General features: G+C 38.7%; 1 protein-coding gene across 1 annotated transcript in view; it reads left to right on the plus strand.

Moving 5' to 3' along the window:
* Positions 1–7595, plus strand: part of EDNRB (endothelin receptor type B) — a 21089-nt gene that overhangs the window by 1690 nt on the left and 11804 nt on the right. The window lies entirely within an intron of this gene.

Raw genomic sequence — 7595 nt, forward strand, 5'->3', positions numbered from 1 at the left:
CTCCCCTCCTAAAAGTCAGTGATCTTCAAACTATTGCCACTCTAGACTTCAGTAACCCTCTGCATAGGCTAGGACAAGTGTAGCACCCCAGCTCAGCAGCACTAGTGTCACCCGGGAACTAGTTGGGAATGAAGATTTTTCTGGCCTCACCCCAGACCTACTGAATCAGAAATTCTTGAGTGGAGCACAGTCATTTGTGTTTTAATACGCTCTCTACGTGATTATGGGAACTGTAAAGTTTGAGAAGTGCTAGTGCAGAAGGATTTAGACCTTTAGGTCCACCAAGCAGGGAACACTCTCTTCTCAAAAGTGTGAGGTTCACAGGCTGGCAGCGGTCACGGTAAAATGGGACATAAATTGAAGAAATCCTGATATCCTGGATGGCGGTTGGTTCTGATGAACTCTGAGGGTTTACCTGGAGAAAGATGGGCTGAAAACGGGTCACTTAAGTGCAGTGACAACTCTGTTAGGGCCAGAATTGAACCTTATACTTCTTTAGGGCTCCCACAGACTAAGTCCTGCCCTTCTAATTTGGCAGAGGAATTTCAATGCAATTCATCAAAACTGAATTGAGATATTTTTGAGGACAGGGTGTTGTGAGAAATATAAAAATAAATGAAACAAGATCTCTCCCAAAGGGGAGATTATAATCTAGTTAGAATTGGGGGAAAGTTCTGTTTGGGAAGTCCCAGGAAATCTCAAGCATCTAGCCCACTTAGAAACCTTAAATCACCCAAGAGCTGAAATGCTATATGGATGTTTGGGTTGGTGGGGTTGAGGAGTGTGGGTGTGTTGCCTCCAGGCCAGATGTAAATCAGCCCTTCAGGGTCACCAGGACCACTTTACTTTCTCTGTCTGGTTAAATGAATATTTTCAGTAAACCAGAGACTACCTCACTCCCCAAGGGGCACCCAGGTCCCCTTTCATTTCAGACTCCTTTATAATTTCCCTGGGAAGTTACATCCTTTTTCCTGAAGCTATCTGGTCATAACAGACTGTGTTTTGGCTTCTGAAGTAAACCAGACTCATTATAAATCTGACCATCTAGTCCATCTATCTTAGCCATACACAAATCTTTCCCACAGAATTTGATTTCATTGCTAGGTTTGCCATCATTTAATCCTACCTTTTGCCCTTTGGTTGAACTTGGAGCACAATATAATAATAATGGCCACCATTTATGATGCACTAGGTACTTGGTTTATTACATCAAATCACTACAGCAACCTGTGGAGGAGATATTGTAATCATGCTTGTTTTAGATCAAGGTAAACTACAAGTCTGGGAAGTGAAGAAGTAACTTACCCAGTGTCACACCACTAGCAAGTGCTAAACTTTCTAGTCTTGAGCCCAGGCCATCTGGCCCTACACCCTGCAGTCCTCCCTAGCCCTCTGTACAGAAGGAGCTCAGGCACAGCTTGTACTTTGCCAACCTTGAATATTGTTAGGGCCACACAGAAGAGCATTGATGGAATGATGTGACAGAATCCTACCACACAGTAGGATACTTGGTAAACATTTTCAGCAATTAATTGGCATCACCTGAGGATTTCTATCCCTTGAAAGACTTTATTAATATATTGAATAACTCTAATATATTAATCTGTAGTGTACATATGTAATATCAATGAAGTCAGTGGATTTATTCTAAAGCCATTATCTATCAAAATGCAAAATCTAGAACTAGTTAAAAGCCATAATTGTGGTACCATAGTAAGTGTTTTAAAAACTGCATTTAGAATTTCAGAGTAGTCTGAACTAGAATTTATTTTTAAAAGTAATTTAAGTGAAATATGAAGATTTTTAAATGCATCCTGAAGTGAGATGCTTGAGTATCTAAGGCAGTGATTTCTATGTTTGGTATTGGGGGTAGGAGAGTAAGGTGTTACAATTGTCTTTGAGAAATCAATATACACAATTTGTGGGGGGTTCACAGACTCTCCTAACCCTTCCATGGGCACATTAAGGGCCTACAGGCCTGGAAAAATCAATGTCAATCTATATGTTAATCTACATTCAACAAATATAGAGTTCAGTAAAGTTGACGAACCACAAAATGTCATCACTCTTGCTGGAAGCCACCTTCTAGTTCAGTGAACTACATCAGCACTGCCTGGACTCCCTCCTGGAGCTAAGTCCCTGGAAACTTTCAGGTACAGTGATAAATCCCTCTCCAGATGTCCTGTGACAGGATAAATTTTGTGCGGAAGGCCAGAGAGCTGTCTAAGAAACACTTAGCAAATCAAGACTGCTGACACCAGGGCCAGGCCTACAGTACACAACACCACCCAGGTGAAAAATGAACAATTCAGTCATCCAAAGGAGCTATTCAAAGATATGTATGTATATATTTATATGTATAAAGACATATTCACATATATTAAAAATGAGAAATTGCTGTAAGAATATATAGATACACAAATCGATAGATAAATATTTGGCACAGGCTCTGGCGGGTAGAAGCAAACAAATAATATTAGAATGTGTGTGTGTAAGAATAGAAATTTATGTTTTTTGAGTAGTCTTTGTTTTTCAGCTTTTGTGATTACAAATACAATTATAAATAACATGTTTGAACATACGGCTTGCACAGGTGTTTAACTATATCTAAAGGTACATTTCCAGAACTAAAATTACTCAAAGGGTGTGTATAGTTGTAATTTGCACGGATATTGCCACATGGTGCTTCAAAGTTATTGTACTCTTCAGTTTTAATCATTATTTTATTTGGCATCTCCATATAGATATGCATGTATGTTAATACCTAACTCTAATGTGTACTTGGGTCACCGTGCCCAATATTTACATGGCCTATCTATATACCTGAACCAAAAGTGGATGTTTAAATATCTGCTGTTAGGGTGAATGTCTCTTTTTCTCTCTCCTTATTTATAAACTACTTATTGTGTCCTTGCTGTGTAAATTAAAATAAACAGGACAATGTAGAGATTTGTTTATATGAGATCCTGGTAGCTGACTACTAATTTGTGGAAGCATAGGTGTCAAAGCTGTATAAAAAGCAGAAAAGCTGGATATACTGGTAGACACTATTAGAGTTTTTGGGTTGCTTGGTTGGTTAGTTGATTTTAGCTTGTTTTGGTTTAGCAGTAACATTTAAGGAGATGTGGTTGCAGGGCGGGAAGAAGTTAAAAATTCTTGAGCAAATAATGAGTTTTTAAATTATTTTTGGATTTTACTTAGCAAGGTCAATCTCTTTGCACTACATTTACATGGATAACTGGGTTAATGTAGTTAACTCTCAAGTATAGTTTCCCTTATGTATCTGGAAATTAAATTTAAAAACCAATCTGCTTGAGAACTGGTAAGACAAATGTCAACATTAACTAGACATTAACTAGTTTGAGAAGGATCCGAATGTAACCAGTTGCCCAATGGCGGTGGTGAGCTAGAGACTAGACTGGTGATTAGTGGAGTGCTTTTACATGGTTTTGCCTTTGAGATCTTGTAGGTTATGATTAGAAGCAAAGTGGCTGCCTTCATAGTTCTGAAAGGCAAAACTGCAGATCTTTAACGTTTAACTGGTTAAGCTCGGGTACATGTAACATTAAAGTGCTGGCATGTCAAGATGTGGAATCGCTTCACTGAACCCACAAATGGGTTTTGAATGAAGTGACCTTGGCAGGTAATCAGACATTTTCTCCTTGTGACACAAGCAGAATTATATTCTGAACAAATTCACCTTTCTCACTATCCTTAGACAAGTGCTTAGAAATTAACAAGCGTGTATAATCAACTAGGTTTATAATTAAAAGTAAAAGTTGAGGAGACGATATCAAGTTTAACTGTTAAGTTACAATTTTCCAGTGAGCAAACTGAAGTATGTATGTGTACAGCAATACAAGAAGCAAAGGTACCACTGGGGGAGAGGTCTGGTTTCTGCCAATGTAATAACACAATTCTCATTTCCAGTCAAGTATAACTGAGATGCTTTAGCAACCTTTAAAGATATTTTATTGGCAGAAGCATCTTGGACCAAAAATAAAACATTTGAGATTATTTATCTAAAGGAAAAAAAAATTAAGAAACTCCCAGTAAGTGCATTTGAAATATTATCTTTTAAAAAGTGTTAATAAAGGGGGAGCCTATTATCTCTGAATGGCCTGAAATTACTTAACAAATAAAACAAATACCCTGACACCCATCTAGAGTGGTTCCTGCAACTATCAATACCAGACAAATGCTTGTTGATAAATGATGTTTTGTGTGAGAGACGTAAGGACAGTGAACTTTTCCTAGTCATATTTTTACAAATTAGGGGAAAGGCTAATCCTTTCTCACCTAACTTGGTCATAACCAAGTTTAACAGGTCAATAGCAGAATTCAAATAACCCCAAAACTCAAGACATCATGTCCCCAGTTCACTCCTTCACATGTTGGCCATAGATCCCTGGTAGGCAAATGCTTGGCCTTGGCAAAGAAAGTTCTCCTAAATCAACTCTGTGGCTCTTCTCCTGTTTGCCTTTGATCTACTGCTTGGTCACTTCATAAATCTAAGCCTCTAAAAATGTCAAGGTAATGTTCTTTCGATATGGTAAGGTTTATCTATCAAAGGCTTTGCATTTTTTTTCTTTGCTGCATAAGATGAATCATTCAAGATGGAAGATATTTCCACAGTTTTACAAGAGGAGAACATGGCCAAGATCCTGTTGTCCCCAAGCCAGGGAGCCATGTTCTTTATTTGACAAGGAAAACCATATAAGGTTATCTCCGTGTGGCTAATATGCTATAGTTGATTGTTTTTAGAGAAACATGCCAAATGCTAATAAATGATTAAGTGCTTTAAAAGGCGTTGACAGATAAAGCCTGAGCGGAAATACGATTCAAGATGTAATTTATGATGTGAAACATTCTCTTTCAGGATTTTGCAGAGTTAAGAAGAGGTTGGTTATGCCTGGGAGATGGCTGAGTGTAGTGTATGTGTATACCTACACCAACAACTTCTCTAATTTTAGAGTTTTAAAAAATTTCTAGTGCTTTTATTTTTGAGAGTCATTTCTCTTTCCCTTTAGATCCTCTATTGAACATACAAAGGAACAAGAAAATGGCCAAAATATGGAGGAGGAATAAGAAGGGGGGGAGGGGGGGAGAGGGAGAGAGGGAGAGAGGGAGAGAGGGAGAGAGAGAGAGAGAGAGAGAGAATGGATCATTCTTAAGTCAGTAATTTATGGGCAAAGCATTTCTCAAGTAATTCTCTCTGCTTGAGGCTCAAAACCATACTCATGCTTCCTGACTAGGGTCTTCTGTCCCTCTCTCTTCAGTTTCTTTGTAGTTTCCAGAAAGGAGGAAACCTATCCTCGGGATGTTTATATCATCTTCTTCCCCCTCACTCAGTGTTTTCAAACTATTTTAAAGGGCTTTCAGAGTCCATAGTAACCAGACATTTTTGATCATAGCTTATCAGTATCCCGTAAGATATTCCACAGATGGAATTAGCTTCGAAATGACATGGAATTACTCACAAAGGTTTGTAAAATTCATTCAGTTCAAGCGTCTCATTCTGAGCCAGGAGGACATCAGGTTCTCATTCTTTAGTTTCTTCAGGAGCAATGGTGATCTTAGAAGATCCAGCTCAAGTGAATGAGCCTAAAATAGCCCAGCTTTATGAATGGCATTGTTATTTCTCTTAGTCGGATCTTTTCAAAATATGCAATGTACCAAGGAAAGTTTAAAACTATGGATAAAGTTCGAATGCTAGAAAAGCAGCAATCCATTTTTTTTTCCTGGCTTGTTAGTGACTTAGAAATAAATATTTTTTAATGTTACTAATAGAGAAATATATTTGGAGTAAACGTCAATTTCTCCTAAGATATGATTTGCAAAGTTATCTTCTACCTCTTTGTTTCTCTTAGAGTCTAATTCATCATCATGGAGCCATTGTTCTATTTCAGCAAATTGTAGGAGTCTTTTCAGAGCAGTGAAACCCCCTCTGCTTTGTGGGTGTGTGAAACAGATTCCCAGGAAAAGGGCTTCTGGCCCAACACAACTCCAGGGGACACTGCACCATACACTCTATGATCTATCTAAGTGACCCCTGCGGGATAAGCTGACGTCGGTGCTGACCCCATGTTTCTATCCCATACAGCGTAATCTTTAAATGATTAAGAGCATTTTGATGGAAGCAGGGTGGAACTTGCAATTTTTATTTCTCCCTGAAGTCATGGGTCATGTACATCAAAGAAGAAATTTCTATGCATTCGACCACCATATTGACCTCAAATTTAAAGCTACCTTTGAATTCTTTCCTACGTATGCAAACAAAGAGAAAGAACATTCTGCCACGGAGATCTTTGAATGAAGGGGCCCTATCTTATTAAAACTCTAATTCAAACACAGAAAATCTCTTATCTGCTACAGGAAACAGAAATAAAAACAGAAGAATACACTGTTTCCCAAAGTTATGAAATGCAACCATTCCACTTTGTCATTTGATTCTTACGGTGAAAACATTTTTATAATGCCAGTCATTTGAAAGCACTGTTCACAGTTCATTATGGGACGGAATAGACTGCAGTCTGGCAAAGTAAGCCTGGTGGTCCTCTTTAATACGTTGGTCACCAGCCCTCTAAAATGATCGTTTCTTATAACATCCCTTTGTGAACTGCCTCCACCTCCACCAAATTCACAATCATCCCAGCAGCTAAAGCTCCTCGTACGATCCCATTACAGAAGGAGAGACAGTAGGTTCTGTTTCGTGTCAGTCATTTCCTTGACACATTTGAGTAGAAGGCAAAGGGGGGGAGAGGAATTTTAGTTTTTCACCTTTTCTGGCCTGCTTGGAAGAGCAGAACTTCTACAAAAATATACAACCAACCCTCAAGCCTCAGTTCTAAAGTTCCTGGCTCTATGTGTCAAGAAGACCTGACCATCTGGAGTAGAAAATATAAAAACTAAATACGCAGCCTTCTCAGTTCTCTAGAGAATATATTTAGAACATGAGAACTGGAAAGCTCATGATAAATGTTTTGTCATAGATGATTTCTGCCTTATGATCAAACTCATTATTTCATTCATTCATTGGTACTCAACAAGCTGTGAATGAATGTCCACTGTGTGCCAGGCACTGTGCTAGGCTTTATAAATGTTGTAGATGATTCTGAAACAAACAGCTAAAGCTCAGTGTAGACTAATAAATTAAAAAATGAATGAAGAGAACAGTATGCATGATTAACGAGGCAAGTGAACATTTGTTGGTGCGAGACGGCTAACCTTGACATGGGGCTGAGTCCATGTGGCTTGCTTCCTTTGGACATCACATTAGAGGTGTGTATTAGCAGGTTATATTTTCCATTTAATTTCTCCAGTATGTGATTTTTAATTAAAAAGAGAAATGAAAACTCCCCACTTGGAGAGATCTTGTACCCTTAACGAAAGGATACTTACTTCCTATTTACGCTCCTTATCCTTTTAGAACGTTTTTGAAAACATATAATGTAAAAATAATTCTTGGCTCGGCGCCTGTGGCTCAAGCGGCTAAGGCGCCAGCCACGTACACCTAAGGTGGCGGGTTTGAATCCCCAGCCTGGACCCGCCAAACAACAATGACGGCTGCAACCAAAAAATGGCCAGGCGTTGTG

This window comes from Otolemur garnettii, unplaced genomic scaffold (genome assembly GCF_000181295.1).
Source record: "Otolemur garnettii isolate 467f Iridium unplaced genomic scaffold, OtoGar3 scaffold00036, whole genome shotgun sequence".
NCBI classification, from domain to species: Eukaryota; Metazoa; Chordata; class Mammalia; order Primates; family Galagidae; genus Otolemur; species Otolemur garnettii.